This window comes from Scyliorhinus torazame, chromosome 3 (genome assembly GCF_047496885.1).
Source record: "Scyliorhinus torazame isolate Kashiwa2021f chromosome 3, sScyTor2.1, whole genome shotgun sequence".
In the NCBI taxonomy this organism is placed as follows: Eukaryota; Metazoa; Chordata; class Chondrichthyes; order Carcharhiniformes; family Scyliorhinidae; genus Scyliorhinus; species Scyliorhinus torazame.
In genome coordinates this window covers 188,611,885-188,630,722 of record NC_092709.1, presented here as the reverse complement: position 1 = coordinate 188,630,722, position 18,838 = coordinate 188,611,885, and the positions used below count along the sequence as shown (strand labels likewise).

Below are 18,838 nucleotides of genomic sequence, written 5' to 3'. Positions count from 1 at the left end.
CCCCTCCCAATCACAGTTGCACTTTTCCATGGCCCACTGCATAATCTTCTCCTTCTCCACGAACCTATGGAACCTCACGATCACCGCCAAGAGTGGCTCCCCTGCTCTAGGATTCTGCTTCAGGGATCTATGTGCTCTGTCCACTTCAGTGGCCTTATCCAGCACCCACTCCACCACCAGCCCCGCCAGCATCCAAAACGTACTGTTATGGGCCAGGGTTTAGAGAACCCCAAAGTGTAACATGGAGTTGACCTGACCCACAACTTTTTTTTAAAGAAATATTTTTATTCAAACTTTTACATATTTTCAACAAACCCCCCTTACAGAAAAAAGAAAAATAAAGAACACATAAATAAACATCTTGCAACTACATCACAAATCGCCCAATATACAAACCCCCCATTAAGCAATAATAAACACAGTAGAAAATACAAAGTACACCGCCGCCCCCCCCCTCCTCCCCCCCAACCCCCCCCCCCCCCCCCCCCCCCACCCCCCTCACCCCTCTCCCCCCGGGTTGCTGCTGCTGCTGCTGACCACCTCCTAACGCTCCGCTAGAAAGTCTAGGAACGGTTGCCACCGCCTGAAGAACCCTTGCACAGACCCTCTCAAGGCAAATTTTACCCTCTCCAATTTAATGAACCCTGCCATGTCGCTGATCCAGGCTTCCGCGTTCGGGGGCCTCGCATCCTTCCACTGTATCAGAATTCTCCGCCGGGCTACCAGGGACGCAAAGGCCAGAATACCGGCCACTTTCGCCTCCTGCAATCCCAGCTCGTCCGATACCCCAAATAGTGCTAACCCCCAGCTCGGCTTAACCTGAGTGTTCACCACCTTAGACACCGTCCTCGCAATACCCCTCCAGAGCCTATGCAGCGCCGGGCACGCCCAGAACATGTGGGTGTGATTTGCTGGGCTCACCGAGCACCTCCCACACCTGTCTCCCACCCCAAAGAACCTGCTCAACCTCGCCCCTGTCATATGCGCTCTGAGAAGAACCTCAAATTGCATCAGGCTAAGCCTGGCGCAAGAGGAGGAAGAAGGGGCTGTTTAGCACAGGGCTAAATCGCTGGCTTTGAAAGCAGACCAAGGCAGGCCAGCAGCACAGTTCAATTCCCGTAACAGCCTCCCCGAACAGGCGCCGGAATGTGGCGACTAGGGGATTTTCACAGTAACTTCATTTGAAGCCTACTTGTGACAATAAGCGATTTTCATTTCATTTCATTTTTCAATTAACCCTACCCAGGTCGTCCGCCCACGCACCCTCGTCTATCTTCTCCCCAACCTCCTCCTCCCATTTACCCTTTAGTTCCTCCACCGAGGTCTCCTCCTCGTCCTGCATCTCCTGGTAAATCGCCGAGACCCTGCCCTCTCCAACCCACCCCCCTGAGAGCACCCTATCCTGGATCCTGAGTGCTGGAAACAGCGGGAACTCCCTCACCTGCCGTCTTACAAACGCCCTTACCTGTATGTACCTGAAGGCATTTCCAGAGGGAAGCCCGACTTTTTCCTCCAGCGCCCCAAGGATCGCAAACGTCCCATCAAAAAACAGGTCCCCCATCCTTCTAATTCCTGCCCTATGCCAGCTCAGGAACCCTCCATCCATTCTCCCCGGGACGAACCGATGATTCTCCCGGATCAGGGACCAAACTGAAACCTCTACCTCACCCCTGTGGCGCCTCCACTGACCCCAAATTTTCAAAGTCGCCGCCACCACCGGAATCGTGGTGTACCTAGTCAGCGGGAGCGGCAGCGGTGCTGTCACCAGCGCTCCCAGACTCGTGCCCACACAGGACGCCATCTCCAACCTCTTCCACGCCGCCCCCTCCCCCTCCATTACCTACTTGCGTATCATCGCCACATTGGCAGCCCAGTAATACCCACACAGATTAGGTAACGCTAACCCTCCTCTGTCCCTACTCCGCTCCAGAAACATCCTTCTCACCCTTGGGGTCTTTTTCGCCCACACAAATCCCATGATGCTCCTACTGACCCGCTTAAAAAAGGCCTTAGGGATCAGGATGGGGAGGAACTGAAATATAAAAAGGAACCTCGGGAGCACCGTCCTCTTCACCGACTGTACCCTACCCGCCAAGGAGAGTGGCAGCATATGCCACCTTTTAAACTCCTCCTCCATCTGCTCCACCAGCCTCGTCAAGTTGAGCTTGTGAAGGGCCCCCCAGCTCCTGGCCACCTGGATCCCCAGATACCGAAAACTCCTTTCCGCCCTCTTCAGTGGAACCTCGTCTATCCCCCTGCCCTGGTCCCCTGGGTGTACCACGAAGAGCTCACTCTTCCCCACGTTGAGCTTATACCCGGAAAAGTCCGCAAACTCCCTGAGGATCCGCATCACCTCTGGCATCCCCCCCACTGGGTACGCCACATACAGTAACAGGTCATCGGCATACAACGAAAACTGGTGTTCCTCCCACCCCGGACCAGCCCCCTCCAGTTCCTGGATTCCCTTAGAGCCATAGCCAAAGGCTCAATTGCCAATGCAAATAGAAAGGGGGATAGGGGGCACCCCTGCCTCGTCCCCCGGTACAGCCAAAAGTATTCCGACCTCCTCCGATTCATGGCCACACTCGCCACCGGGGCTTCGTAAAGTAGCCTAACCCAACTAATGAACCACTCCCCAAACTGAAACCTCCTCAACACTTCCCAGGGGTATCCCCACTCCACCCTATCGAAGGCCTTCTCTGCGTCCATTGCCGCCACTACCTCCGCCTCCCCTTCCATTGCAAGCATCATGATTACGTTAAGGAACCTCCGCACATTGGTATTCAGCTGCCTTCCCTGAACAAAACCCGTCTGGTCCTCGTGAATCACCCCCAGGACACAGTCCTCAATTCTGGTAGCCAACACCTTCGCTAACAGCTTCGCGTCCACGTTGAGGAGAGAGATTGGCCTATACGACGCACTGTAATGGGTCCTTGTCCCGCTTCAAGATCAGCGAGATCAGCGCCCTCGGGCGTCGTCATCGGGCGTAGGGCCCCTCTCCTCCCTCGCCTCATTGAAAGTCCTCACTAATAGAGGGCCCAGCAGGTCCATGTACTTCCGGTAAAATTCCACCGGGAGCCCATCTGGCCCCGGTGCCTTCCCCGCCTGCATTCTCCCCAGCCCGTTAGTCAGCTCCTCCAGCCCTACCGGTGCCCCAAACCCAGCCACCTGCTCCACCCTCGGGAACCTCAGTCAATCCAAAAATCGACGCATCCCCCCCCCCCCCCCTTCCGTCGGGGGCTCAGACCTATACAGCCCCTCATAAAAGTCTCTAAATACCCCATTTATTCCCACCGCACTCCGCACCGTGTTCCCCCCTTTATCCCTAACTCCCCCAATCTCTCTCACTGCCTCCCGCTTCCGAAGCTGGTGTGCCAACATCCGGCTAGCCTTCTCCCCGTACTCATACACCGCCCCTTTCGCTTTCCTCCACTGCACCTCTGCCTTCTTGGTGGTCAACAGGTCGAACTCGGCCTGGAGGATTCGTCGCTCCTTGAGTAGTCCCTCCTCGGGGACCTCTGCATACCTCTTATCCACCCTTAAAATCTCCCCCACCAATCTCTCCCTCTCTCTCCTCTCCTTCTTCTCCTTGTGGGCCCTAGTGGAGATTAGCTCTCCCCTAATCACCGCCTTCAGCGCCTCCCAGACCACCCCCACCTGCACCTCCCCATTATCGTTAGCCTCTAGATAGCTTTCAATACACCCCCGGATCCACCCGCTTACCTCCTCATCCGCCAGCAAGCCCACATCCAGGCGCCACAGCGGGCGCTGGTCCCTCTCCTCCCCTAGCTCCAGCTCCACCCAATGCAGGGCATGGTCTGAGATGGCTTTGGTCGAATACTCCGTGTCCTCCACCCTCGGAATTAGTGCCCTGCTCATAACGAAGAAGTCAATCCGGGAGTAGGCTTTATGGACGTGGGAAAAAAAAGAAAATTCCCTGGCCCCCGGCCTGACAAACCTCCAATGGTCCACTCCTCCCATCTGGTCCATAAACCCCCTCAGCACCTTGGCTGCCGCCAGCCTCTTACCCGTCCTGGACCTGGAGCGGTCCAATGCTGGATCCAGTACCGTGTTGAAGTTCCCTCCCATTATCAAGCTCCCTGCCTCCAGGTCCGGAATCAGGCCCAACATGCGCCGCATAAATCCGGCATCGTCCCAATTCGGGGCATATACATTCACTAATACCACCCGCATCCCCTGCAGGTTACCACTCACTATCACATACCTACCTCCATTGTCAGCCACGATGCTCAGCGCCTCAAACGACACTCGCTTCCCCACCAAAATCGCCACCCCTCGATTCTTTGCGTCCAACCCTGAGTGGAAACCCTGCCCTACCCACCCCTTTCTCAGCCTAACCTGATCTGCCACCCTCAAATGCGTCTCCTGGAGCATAACCACATCTGCCTTCAGTCCCTTCAGGTGCGCGAACACACAGGCCCTCTTGACCGGCCATTCAGGCCTCTCACATTCCAAGTTATCAGCCAGATCAGGGGGCTCCCCCCCCCCCAACCCGCCGATTAGCCATACCCTTTTCTAGGCCAGCCACGTGCCCGCGTCACCCGCACTCTCCATTCCCCCAGCGGCAGACCCCCGCCCCGACTCTCTCTCCGAGCTCCAGCTCCCCTTTGGCCAATGCAGCAACAACCCAGTTCCCCCTTCCCCCCTCGCCCCCCCAGCTAGGTCCCCCCCTAGCTGCGTTGCTCCCCCCATAGCACTCCCGTAAGTCAGCTGACTCCTGCTTACCGCGGCCACTCCCGCCACTCCATCGACCCCCCAGTGTGATAATCTCCCCCCCCCCTCCTGTCCATCAGCGGGCGCTCCTCACCAACACTGCCCTTCCCCCCCCTGCTCCTGCCCCCTTCCTTCCCTAGTGCGGGAAAAAGCCCGCGCTTTCCATCAGACCGGGCCCGCCTCTCTGGCACAGCTCCCTTTTGCGGCCAAATCCCAGCTCCCCGACCTCGGGCCTCCCATCTCCCCTCCCCCAATGGAGCCCCGTCCTTCCAACCACCGACGCCCACACTTTCACAAAACCCCCACTTCGAACCATTTCACCCTACCCCACCCAGCACCCAAGGAAACAATACAGAATAGAACAGAACATCCCATCAACATCCCCCAAAGCACAGTAACCACAGTAGCCCCCCGCGGCCTCCCCTCACAACCGACCCTCAGTCCGTGTCCAACATTTCGGCCTGAATAAAGGTCCACGCCTCCTCCGGCGTATCAAAGTAATGGTGCCGGTCCTTAAACATGACCCACAGTCATGCCGGCTGCAGCATCCCGAATTTCACCCCCTTGCGATGCAGAACCGCCTTAGCCCGATTGTACCCGGCCCTATTCCTGGCCACCTCCGCGTTCCAGTCCTGGTATATACGGACCTCTGCATTCTCCCACCTGCTGCTCCGCTCCTTTTTTGCCCATCTTAGGACACACTTCCTGTCCACCAAGCGGTGGAACCGCACCAATACCACCCGCGGCGGCTCGTTAGACTTGGGCCTCCTCGCCAGGACTCGGTGGGCCCCATCCAGCTCTAGGAGCCTCGGGGAGGCACCCGCGCCCATCAACGTGTTCCGCATTGTGACCACATATGCTCCAGCACCCGACCCCTCCACTCCCTCCGGGAGACCCAGAATCCGCAGATTCTTCCTCCTCGACCGATTCTCCATGTCCTCGAACTTCTCCTGCCATTTCTTATGCAGTGCCTCGTGCGCCTCCACCTTCACCGCCAGGCCCTATATCTCATCCTCATTCTCTGAGGCCTTCTACCGCACCTCCCGGATCGCCGCCACTTGGGCCTTCTGGGTCTCGACCAGCTTGTCGATCAAAGCCTTCATCGGCTCCAGCAGCTCTGCTTTCAATTCCGTGAAGCAGCGCTTGAGAAAATCCTGCTGCTCTCGCGACCACTGCGCCCACGCTGCCTGGTCTCCACCCGCCGCCATCTTGGCTTTCCTCCCTCGCACTTTTCGCTGCACCAGAATTACTTTTTTCACCGCTCCACTCCTGGTCCAATCCATACAGTGCCGGGGAAATCATACTGTCACCTTCCCACACTGGGAACCGTCAAACAAATGCCGCTGGGGCCCCTAAAAAGAGCCCAAAAGTCCGTTTCTGGCGGGAGCTGCCGAACGTGCGACTTAGCTCAGCATAGCCGCAACTGGAAGTCCTGACCCACAACTTTTACTAGATTGTGGTATGGGGAGCACACAGTACACTCTACAGATGTGGTACAGCAGAAATTGAAAAGTATTGTTTAAAACAAAACAATGTTTATTCTATGAGCTCAAGTTAACCTTTTAAAACATCTTAGTGAACATCTTAACCACCATCAATTCAAATACAACCCCCAAAGAACACAACACTAAATAATCATTTAAGCTTTCCTTTTAACATCCATAAGACTTAAAACACCTTTTACCAGAAGCACATTACATTTACATTCGCTACTGAGAACATTTATAATTCTGAATTCACCAAATGATCAAGTGATAGTCTTTTCATGGCAGAGAGATCAACAGTACACCTGCTCTGTCTGGTTTCAGCTCCAACACCGAAAACAAAACTAAAACACACCCTGCAGCAAACAGCCTAAAACGAAAGTTAAAAGCTGACAGACAGCCCAGCTCCACCCACTCTCTGACATCACTGCAGTAGTAAACACCCATTTCTTAAAGATACATTTCTTAAACACCCATTTCTTAAAGGTACTCTCACATGACAGTACCTCGAGGCACTCACACCTTCCACTCCTTCAGGCAGGCCAACTATCTGCAGATTCTGTCTTCTTGAACTATTTTCCTGCTCCTCCACCCTTGCTCTCAATGTCTTGCAAAGGTCTCCTCAGAGACCCTCCAATGCCACCACCCAATCACTGTGGTCCAACATCACCCTCTCAATCTCTTTGATCCATGACCCCTGTGCCTCCGAGCATTTCTCCACCCTCTCCATAGAGCCCTTAAGGGATGCCACAGCCCCTTCGATGGCCTTCGAGCGATCCTCCTGCACCTCCTTCCACTGCTGGCAGAATTCTACCTTGATGAAGCCCATCAACTGTTCCATCTGGGGCTTGCCAACTTGCACAAGCCCTTTCCATCTCAGCCATCTTTGTACTGGCTGCTGCGCCTCAGGTCCCTTTGGCCAGGTCTTTTACCTTCTTCTGCCGGGTTTGGTAACCAGTGAATAAACCACTCCCGGGGGGAACTTCTCCTCCAACCTTCAACTGCACTTTTCTATGCTTTCAAGCAGGAACTGCCCTATGTGCGACCACCACACCATGGCCGCCACTGGAAGTGTCACAATTCTGTACTGATTTAATGCACTTGCCTGTACTCTCTATACTCAGGTAATGCTCTCTCCTGTACACTGTGCTGAGTTAATGCAATAGAAGAAACAAAAAAAACAAAAGCATGTATTAACTTGCACACTAAAAACTAGACTAAACCCCTTAACAGCTGACGGTGACTAGCTCCTTAAAAAAGGAAATGAATGGCTGTTATCTTAGATAGAATGCTTCCACTGACCCTCTAATGGTGTACTTAACCTTCTCCGAATGTAGAAAAGACATCTGGTCGCTCAACCAAGCCAAGGCACCAGGCGGAGTAGGAGGCCTTCGCCCAAGCAGAACTCGGCTCCAGGCTATCAACGAGACAAAGGTGAATGCATATGACTTAGGCGAGAATGAGTGGATTCTTTCAGGGGGTAGCAGATGAGTGTGAGAAGTGTGGGCGGGGGCCAGCGAATCACGAGCACTTGTTTTGGGGTTGCGAAAAATTGGGAAGATTCTGGGCGGGAGGGTTGGCCAGGATAGTGGAGGAAGAGGTGGACCTGGACCCTTTGGTGGCAATATTTGGGGTCCCAGAGAAGCCAGAGCTCATGGAGAGGAGGAAGGCCGATGTCTTGGCCTTCGCCTCTCTGATTGCACGGCGGCGAATTTTGCTGGAGTGGCAGTCGGCATCGCCGCCGGGGGTAGCGACTCGATTGGGAGACCTGTACGACTTCCTGCGATTAGAGAAGATAAAGGATGAGTTAAGGGGCTCTTCAAGGGGGTTTGAAGAAAGATGGGGGATGTTTGTGACTATGTTTGAGGGGCTGTTCGTCGCGGAGGAGGGGGGGGGGGGGTGAAAAAGAGGAAAAATCTGTACAGACTGTATAGTTGATTGTTGGGAAGTATGTTTCCCGGGGTGTTTGTTCGCTGTAACCTGTTTTGATACATGTTTGTAATAAAATACATTTTTTTAAAAACAAGACAAAGGTGAGGACATCCGCCTTCACCCTGACTGAAGCACTGGCGAGTTCGACACCCCAAAAATAGTCACATACGGACATGGATCCAAATCTACATGGAGTATCTCCGACATGGTGTTGAAGAAAAAGGTGCAGAAGCTTATCCACTTTGGACAAGACCAGAACATATTTGTGTGGTTAGCCGCCCCCCGAAAGCAACTCACACTTATCCTCCACCCCAGAGAAAAATCCGCTCATTCTCATATTAGTCAGATGTGCCCGATGCAACACATTGAATTGAATCAAACTTAGCCGAGCACAGGAAGATTTGGAGTTGACCCTGTGAAGAGCCTCACTCTACACGTCACCACCCAGAATGGGACCCAATTCACCCTCCCACTTCGTCCTCAACTTGCTCAACACAGTGGATTCCGTTGCAAGGATATGGTCACATATGTCCAATATAGTCCCCCGTCAGACACGGCCAAAAACAAAATCTTCTTCAATAGGGAAGAGGGTGGCACCAAGGGAAAGGAGGGGAAAGTATATCTGGACTTCCGATAGGTGTTTGATAAGGTGTCGCACAGAAGGTTAATACACCAGGTTAGATCACATGGGGTTAGGGGTAATTTGTTAGCTTGGATAGAAGATTGGCTGAGAGACAGAAGACAGAGCTATGGGATAAATAGGTCTTCTTCTGGATGGCAAGATGTAACCAGTGGGGTGCCACAGGGTTTGGTCCTTGGGCCCCTGCTATTTATAATCTATATTAATGATTTGACCAAAATATGTCAGACAGTAAGTTGCAATGAGGAAATAATAACCTTACAAATGGATATATATAGGTTCAGGGAGGGGGCCAAAATGTGGCAGATGGAATTTGACGTGGACAAGTGTGAGGTCATCTATTTTGATCGGCAAAATGGAAAGGCAACTTAATATCTAAATGGGGACAGTCTTCAGGGTGCTCTGGTGCAGAGGGATCTGGGTGTCCTCATGCATGAGTTACAGAAAACTAGCATGCAGGTACAGCAGATAATAAGTAAAGTGAATGGAATGTTGACATTTATAGCTGAAGGAATAGAGCATAAAGTAAGGAAATGTTGTTGCAAATATACAAGGCAATGGTGAGACCGCACCTGGAGTATTGTGCACAGTTTGGTTCCCTTATTTGAGGAAAGATGTAGTGGCATTGGAGGCAGTTTAGAGGAGGTTCACTAGGTTGATTCAAGATCTCTTATGAAGAGAGATTGAGCAGTTCAGCCCTATACTCTCTGGAGTTTAGAAGAATGAGGGCAGATCAAATTGAGGTATATAAGATGATAGATAAAGGTATGGATAAAGTAGATGTGGAGTGGATGCTTCCTCTTGTGGGGCAGTCTAGAAAGAGAGGTCATAGTCTCTGGATAAGGGGAAGCAAATTTAAAAAAAGAGATGAAGGGAAACTACTTCTCCCAAAAGGCTGTGAATCTGTGGAATTCGCTATCTCAGAGTGTGGTAGAACCTGGGACAATGAGTAAATTTAAAGACGAGTTAGACAGATTTTTAATTAGTAATGGGTTGAAGGGTTACAGAGAACGGCAGGATGGTGGTGTTGAGGCCATGATGAGATCAGCCATGATTGTACTGAACAGTAGTGCAGGCTCAAGAGGCTAAATTGCCTACTCTTGCTCCTTTTACTTATGTTCTAAAAAATAACTATTTTGTCTAATTCCACCTTCCAGTTCCTGGTCTATATCCCTGTAGGTAACAACTCCTCAAACATACATCTGGTGTTCTTGATTAACAAGGGGATGTCTGAGGGCAGCACGGTGGTGCAGTGGTTAGCATTGCTGCCTAACGGCGCCCAGGTCCCAGGTTCGATCCCGGCCCTGGGTCACTGTCCGTGTGGAATTTGCACATTCTCCCCATGTTTGCGTGGGTTTCGCCCCCACAACCCAAAGATGTGCAGGGTAGGTGGATTGGCCACGCTAAATTGCCCCTTAACTGGGAAAAATGAATTGGGTACTCTAAATTTAAAAACAAAGTAAGGGGATGTCTTGATTAATATCGGGATCAGGGGTTATGGAGAGAAGGCAGGAGAATGGGGGTGAGGAACATTTCAGCCATGATCGATTGGCGGAGCAGACTCAATGGGCCAAATGGCCTAATTCTGTTCCTATATCGCATACAAAGCCTTGCGCGAAAAATCACAAATTTGAAAATACCTAAAAAGACTGGAACCAAGCAGTCAGAATATCTCCGCCAACTCCTTAAAACTAGCACACCTCCCCTCCACGAACAGATCTCCATACCTCTCCAGACTCTTCCCTTCCCAAGACTTAAATGTCAAGTCCAAACCCGCTGGCAGAAAAAGGTGGTTGTTGCAGATGGAGGCGAACGAAGATGGGGATCAGAGCTTGAAATGCTGCCTGAACAGCTTTCAAATTCTCAGAGTGGAGATCATCACTGGATTAAGTAATATCTCACCGGGGAGAAAGGCAACTATGCAGTAACTATTGCGCAAAGACAAAAAAAAGTGCAGGCGCTCAATTCCATTTGTCTGCATATGAAACCAGGATCGCTAAACCACAATAATATCTTCTCAATATTGGCTGCCCAAAAGTAAAACAATAAATTGGGTAGGGCTAAGCCCCCCGATTGTCTGTCTCTTTGGAGGAACCCCTCCCCTCCCTCCCCCCCCCCCCCCCCCCCCCACCCCCCCAACCCCCTCCTGGATTCTGGGAGTCTTACCTGCCCAATTAAAGGAGGACTTTAATTTGTTGACTTTAACAAAAAAGGACTTGGGCAGAAAAGTGGGGAGGCATTGATAGAGAAATAAAAATCTCGGGAACGCATTCATTTTAATAGTCTGAACACTAGTCGCCAATCATTTTTTAAAAAAGTAAATTTAGTGTACCCGAGTGATTTTTCCCAATTAAGGGGCAATTTAGCGTGACCAATCCACCTACCTTGCACATCTTTGGGTTGTGGGAGCGAAACCCACGCAAACACGGGGAGAATGTGCAAACTTCACATGGACAGTGACCCAGAGCCGGGATCGAACCTGGGACCTCGGCGCCGTGAGGCAGCAATGCTAACCACTGTGCCACCGTGCTGCCCTACTCGCCAATCATAGGGGAGGTTATCCCACCTCTGCAAGTCTGTTTTGATACTGTCAACCAGATTAGTGTAATTTAATTTATGAAGCCAAATCCAATTGTGGGCCAACCAGACCCCCAAATAGTGAAAGCTAATCTTGGCAAGGCAAAACAGTAACGTCCCCAGTTGGGTTCCCCTGTTCAAGGAACTGAAGGCAAATGTTCGTACGAACGAGGTGAGTTTGGGGTATTTTCAATTACATAGGGGAGCGAGATAGGGGTGCTCCATGACCCCCCTCCTGCGCTGGCAATAGAGCTCTTGGCCATAGTGCTGAGGTACCCAGAAAATGGAAGGAGATGGGGGGGGGGGGGGGGGGGGGAGAGAGAGAGAGAGAGCATACAGTGTCTCTCTATCCTGATGATCTATTGTTGTATATCTCCAACCCAGGCTCTTCGGTGGGGAATATCATGGGACTGATTGGGAGATTTGGGGCTTTTTCAGGCTGTGAATTGAATTTGGAGAAGAGTGAGTGTTTTGTGGAGTCTTCTCCAGGGGCGGGGGTATGTTAGGGGGGTTGCCATTTTGGGCAGTAACTACCCACTTTAGGTACTTGGGAGAGCAGGTAACTCGGGATTGGGCCCGGCTCCTTAAATTGAATTATAAGAGCCTGGTTGGTAGAGTCAAGGTGGATTTATTGAGATGGGACGACCTTCCATTATTCTCTCGCCTTCCACTATCCACTAGTGGGCGGCACAGTGGTTACCACTGCTGCCTCACAGTACCCAGGTTCAATTCTGGCCTTGGATGACTGTCTGGTTGTAGTTTGCAGATTCACCCAGAGTCTGCGTGGGTTTCCTCCGGGTGCTCCGGTTACCTCCCAAAGTCCAAAGATGTGCAGGTTAGGTGAATTGGTCAAAAGGATAGGTGCAGTAATTGGGTTACGGGGATGGGGTGGGGTGCTCTTTGAGAGGGTCGGTGCAGATTCGATGGGCCGAATGGCCTCTTTATGTACTGTATTGATTCTGTGGTACCGTTGGCAGGCCGGGTGCCGGCGGATCAGGATGAACCTTCTGCTGCAGTTTTTGTTTCAGTGCCTACCAGTACTTTTGCCTAAAATATTTTTTATGGGGATGGTTTTGTCGTTTGTGTGGGCAGGTAAGATGGCAAGGATTAGGAAGTTGGTGCTTCCGAGAGGGGGACAGTCAGGGGCCCTGTCCCTTCCGAACCTGATGTATTATTATTGCGCGGCGGATGTGGATAGGGTGCAGGGCTGGAGCAGGAAACCGGGGGCTTTGTGGGTGAGGATGGAGGATGCGGGCGTTGGCAATGGCACCGCTTTCATTTGCCCCAGGGAAATATTCGGGGAGTCCAGCGACAGTGCCCACTTTGAAAACATGGAGGCAATTTCGGCAGCTCATTAGGTTAGGGGCGGGGTCGAAGTTCCGAGGGAACAATGGGTTGGAGCCAGTGAGGATGGATGCTAGGTTTTGGGGATGGGAGGACCGAGGGGAGATGTAAATGAGAATCTATTTCCAGAATGGCAATTTGTGAGTTTGGAGGAGTTGGGAGTGAGGTTTGGGATCCCGCGGGTGATCATTGTATTTTTTGAGGTATATGCATGTGCGGGATTTCATGAAACAGGTTTTTCCGGTGACACCACCCTCCTCGTTGTTCGGGTGGGTGCTGTTGGTGATGGGGCTGGAGGGGGGGGGCAATCTTGGCGATCTGTGGGAGGATTTTGGATGCAGATATGGCATCTCTGGATGGAGGTAAGGCCAAGTGAGAGGAGGAGCTGGGGATTGTGCTGGAAGAGGGGGTGTGGTGTGAGGTGCTGCGGAGGGTGAACGCCTCAACCTCATGTGCGACGCTGGGGTTGATACAAATCTAAATCTGAAGATAGCACAAAGAGCGCACCTGACAAAGTCGAGCATGAGCCGGGTGTTTGAGGGGGTGGAGGATATTTGTGAGCGGGGTAGGAAGGGCCCGGCAAATCACATGCACATGTTCTGGTCCTGCCCAAGCTGGAGAAATTTGGGAGGTCGTTCTTCAGCACCATGTCAGCGATCTTGCACGTGGATTTGGAGCCCAGTCTCTCAGGGGCCATATTTGGGGTATTGGACTTGCCGGAGCTGCAGACGTGAGCAGGGGCAAATGTTTTAGCCTTCGCCTCACTGATTGCTCACAGGCGGGTCCTGTTGGGGTGGAAGTCAGTTGCTCCACCCTGCGCCTCGGTGTGTGGGAGATCTAATGAAGTTTTTGTATCTGGAAAAGGTGAAAATATGCTTTGGTTGGGGTGGGGATGGTGTTTGTTTGCACGACATTTCAAGAGCTGATTACCGTCTACTGTTAAGGCGGATGGCAAAGTAGGGTGTTTAGTTGAGGTTTCTGGGGTGGGGGGTTATTTTTTCTTTGCCTTGTTGTGTAATAAAATGTTAAAATACCAAAAACTTGAATGAAAATATTTTCAAATAAAACAATGATCTCAGCCATGGAGAGTACTGGGTCCATAATATAGAGAAGTGGGTCATCTGCATAAAGGGACACCCGATGCTCCACTCCCCACCAATTTATTCCCCTCCACTTATTAGAGGACCTCAGCGCTATAACGAGCGGTTCTATTGCCAAAGTGAACAGGAGCGCGGAAAATGCCCATATACATCGGAAAATGATCCATAAGACCATAAGACATAGGAGCAGAATTAGGCCACTCGGCCCATCGAGTCCGCTCTCCCATTCAATCATGGCTCATATTTTTCTCATCCGCATTCTCCTCCCTTTTACCCATAACCCCTGATCCCCTTATTAATCAAGAACCTACCCATCTCTGTCATAAAGACACTCAGTGATTTGGCCTCCACAGCCTTCTGCGGCAAAGAGTTCCACAGATTCACCACCCTCTGGCTGAAGTAATTCTTCCTCATTTCTGTTTTAAAGGATCGTCCCTTTAGTCTGAGATTGTGTCCTCTGGTTCTAGTTTTTCCGACAAGTGGAAACATCGTCTCCACATCCACTCTATCCAGGCCTCGCAGTATCCTGTAAGTTTCAATAAGATCCCCCTTCATCCTTCTAATCTCCAATGAGCACAGACCCAGAGTCCTCAACCGTTCCTTATACGACAAGTTCTTCATTCCAGGGATCATTCTTGTGAACCTCCTGTGGACCCATTCCAAGGCCAGCACATCCTTCCTTAGATACGGGGCCCAAAACTGCTCACAATACTCCAAATGGGGTCTGACCAAAGCCTTATATAGCCTCAGAATTATATCCCTAATAACCAGGGTTCAGGACATTTGTACGGACACATGCAGTGGGGCCTTCTACAGTAGTCAAATCCAGGAAATACATTTTTGGCCAAAGCTGAATCACCCAAGAATGTCAAACAGATACTCCACTCTATCAAATGCTTTTTCGGCATCCAGGGGAACAATTACCTCTAGTTTGGCCACCGGGGAGGGGAAAAGGACAACATTTAGCAGACGATGTAAATTGGTCACCAATTGTCGACCCTTAACGAAGCCTGTCTGATTCTCTGAGATTACCCCTACGGGTTCCAGCCGTAATGCCAACCCCTTGGCACATAACTTGACATCCGCATTAAGGAGCGAAATAGGTTGGTACGACCAACTCTCTGTTGGTCTCTGTCCTTCTTGAAAATCAAGAGGGTAGAGGCCTGTGTGGGTAGAGAGCAACTGACGCCAGGATAAGGAGTCATGAAACATGTCCAGAATTAAAGGCATCAGCTGTTTTGAGAATTGCTTATAAAATTCCATTGGAAAGCCATCCAGATGAGGGGTTTTGCCAATCTGAATAAACCATTTTATAATTTCCTCTGGATTTAACAGGGATTCCAATTCATCGTTCTTGTCCACCTCCACAGCTAGGATGGAGAGGCTGTCCAAAAGGTAGTCATGCTCGATCCCTCTGTCGGAGGCTCCGATCTATAAAGACCATGATAGAACGATTCAAAACCCACATTAACCTGGGGAGAGGCGGATACCGGCTACCACTCAAAATGCCTATTTGTATGATTCTCTCTGTACAGGAAATGCTCTCTCCTGCACACTCTGTACTGAGTTAATGCTCTCTCCTGGACTCTCTGGACTGAGTTCATGCTCTCTCCTGGACTCTGTATAGAGTTAATGCTCTCTCCTGGACTCTGTACAGAGTTAATGTTCTCTCCTGGACTCTCTGTACTGAGTTAATGCTCTCTCCTGGACTCTCTGTATTAACTTAATGCTCTCTCCTGGACTCTCTGTATTGACTTAATGCTCTATCCAGGACTCTGTACTGAGGTAATGCTCTCTCCTGGACTCTGTACTGAGTTAATGCTCTCTCCTGCATACTCTGTGCTGAGTTAATGCTCTCGCTTGGACTCTCTACTGAGTTAATGTTGGCTCCTTGTCTCTGTACTGAGTTAATGCTCTCTCCTGCACACTCTGTAATGATGATGTGGAGATGCCGGCGTTGGACTGGGTGAGCACAGTAAGAATTCTTACAACACCAGGTTAAAGTCCAACAGGTTTGTTTCGATGTCACTAGCTTTTGGAGCGCTGTTCCTTCCTCAGGTGAATGAAGAGGTATGTTCCAGAAACATATATATATAGACAAATTCAAAGATGCCAGACAATGCTTGGAATACGAGCATTCGCAGGTGATTAAATCTTTACAGATCCAAAGATAGGGTAACCCCAGGTTAAAGAGGTGTGAATTGTGTCAAGTCAGGACAGTTGGTAGGATTTCGCAGGCCAGGTGGTGGGGGATGAATGTAATGCGACATGAATCCCAGCTCCCGTTTGAGGCCGCACTCATGTGTGCGGAACTTGGCTATAAGTTTCTGCTCGGTGATTCTGCGTTGTCGCGCGTCCTGAAGGCCACCTTGGAGAACGCTTCCCCGGAGATCAGAGGCTGAATGCCCTTGACTGCTGAAGTGTTCCCCGACTGGAAGGGAACATTCCTGCCTGGTGATTGTCGTGCGATGTCCGTTCATTCGTTGTCGCAGGGTCTGCATGGTCTCGTCAATGTACCACGCTTCGGGACATCCTTTCCTGCAGCGCATGAGGTAGACAACGTTGGCCGAGTCGCACGAGTATGTACCGCGTACCTGGTGGGTGGTATTCTCACGTGTAATGGTGGTATCCATGTCGATGATCTGGCACGTCTTGCAGAGATTGCCATGGCAGGGTTGTGTGGTGCTGTGGTCACTGTTCTGAAGGCTGGGTAGTTTGCTGCAAACAATGGTTTGTTTGAGGTTGCGCGGTTGTTTGAAGGCAAGTAGTGGGGGTGGGGATGACCTTGGCAAGATGTTCATCTTCATCGATGACGTGTTGAAGGCTGTGAAGAAGATGTCGTAGTTTCTCCGCTCCGGGAAAGTACTGGACGACGAGGGTATTCTGTCGGTTGTGTCCCATATTTGTCTTCTGAGGAGGTCGGTGCGTTTTTTTGCTGTGGCGCGTTGGAACTGTCGATCGATGAGTCAAGTGCCATATCCCGTTCGTACAAGGGCATCTTTCAACGTCTGTAGATGTCTGTTACGCTCCTCTTCATCTGAGCAGATCCTGTGTATACGGAGAGCTTGCCCATAGGGGATGGCTTCTTTAATGTGTTTAGGGTGGAAGCTGGAGAAGTGGAGCATCGTGAGGTTATCCGTGGGTTTGCGGTAAAGCGAAGTGCTGAGGGGACCGTCCTTGATGGAGACGAGCGTGTCCAAGAATGCAACTGATTTTGGAGAGTAGTCCATGGTGAGTCTGATGGTTGGATGGAACTTATTGATGTCATCGTGTAGTCGTTTCAGTGATTCTTCGCCGTGGGTCCAAAGGAAAAAAATGTCATCGATGTATCTGGTGTATAACGTCGGTTGAAGGTCCTGTGCGGTGAGTAGGTCTTGTTCAAACTTGTGCAGGAAGATGTTGGCGTATTGGGGTGCGAATTTGGTCCCCATGGCTGTTCCGTGTGTCTGGATGAAGAACTTGTTGTCGAAGGTGAAGACGTTGTGATCCAGAATGAAGCGGATGAGTTGCAGAATTGCGTCTGGAGATCGGCAGTTGTCGGTGTTGAGTACTGAGGCTGTTGCAGCATTGCCGTCGTCATGGGGGATGCTGGTGTAGAGTGCCGAGACGTCCATTGTGACGAGGAATGTTCCTGGTTCAACTGGTCCATGGGTGCTGAGTTTCTGTAGGAAGTCCGTCGTGTCGCGACAGAAGCTGGGCGGACCTTGTACGATGGGTTTCAAGATGCCCTTGATGTAGCCAGAGAGGTTCTCACACAGGGTCCCATTGCCTGAAATGATAGGACGGCCTGGTGTGTTGGCCTAGTGTATTTTTGGGAGGCAGTAGAGATCTCCAATGCGGGGAGTACGTGGGATGAGAGCACGTAGGTTGCTCTGAAGATCTGGATCCAAGGTCTTGATCAGTCTGTTAAGTTGGCAGATGTGTTCCTTGGTCGGATCTGCGCGGAACTGTCTGTAGTGTTCTTGGTTGTTCAGTTGTCGGTATACTTCTTTGCAGTAGTCCGTTCTTTCAGTATGACAGTGGCCCCTCCTTTGTCTGCTGGTTTGATGACGATGCTGCGGTTGGTCTTGAGAGCGCAAATGGCATTGCGTTGTGCTTGGGTGACGTTCGGGGCTATCTTGTGAACGCGGCTGATGAATCTGGCATTGACGCGACTCCTGACGGCTTGAGCAACATGTCGAGTCTAGGGCAGCGGCCTTCCGGAGGGGTCCAATTCGACTCTTTCCTCTTCGGTTGCCGCACCGCAGATCTCTCGGTCTGCTGTTCTGGTTCATTGGTAGTCTGCTTGGGTTCGCTGTTGGCCTCTTGGGGTCTGTGGAAGAATTCCCAGAGCCTCATTCGCCTGATGAATTCCTCCGTGTCTGCCGCGTCTCCCCACACCCCCACTACTTGCCTTCAAACTACCGCGCAACCTCAAACAAACCATTGTTTGCAGCAAACTACCCAGCCTTCAGGACAGTGACCACGACACCACACAAGCCTGCCATGGCAATCTCTGCAAGACGTGCCAAATCATCGACATGGATACCACCATTACACGTGAGAACACCACCCACCAGGTACGCGGTACATACTCGTGCGACTCGGCCAACGTTGTCTACCTCATGCGCTGCAGGAAAGGATGTCCCGAAGCGTGGTACATTGGCGAGACCATGCAGACCCTGCGACAACGAATGAACGGCCATAGCGCGACAATCACCAGGCAGGAATGTTCCCTTCCAGTCGGGGAACACTTCAGCAGTCAAGGGCATTCAGCCTCTGATCTCCGGGGAAGCGTTCTCCAAGGTGGCCTTCAGGACGCGCGACAACACAGAATCGCAAAGCAGAAACTTATAGCCAAGTTCCACACACATGAGTGCGGCCTCAACCGGGACCTGGGATTCATGTCGCATTACATTCATCCCCCACCATCTGGCATGTGAAATCCTACCAACTGTCCTGGCTTGACACAATTCACACCTCTTTAACCTGGGGTTACCCTATCTCTGGGTCTGTAAAGATTTAATCACCTGCTAATGCTCATATTC

General features: G+C 51.3%; 1 long non-coding RNA gene across 4 annotated transcripts in view; it reads left to right on the top strand.

Moving 5' to 3' along the window:
- Window positions 1-18,838, top strand: part of LOC140408854 (uncharacterized) — a 169,688-nt gene that overhangs the window by 19,320 nt on the left and 131,530 nt on the right. For all 4 annotated transcript variants that reach the window (XR_011940223.1, XR_011940222.1, XR_011940221.1 and 1 more), the window contains exon 3: window positions 7,556-7,652. This is a non-coding gene — a long non-coding RNA (uncharacterized lncRNA). The remainder of the gene's footprint in view (window positions 1-7,555; window positions 7,653-18,838) is intronic.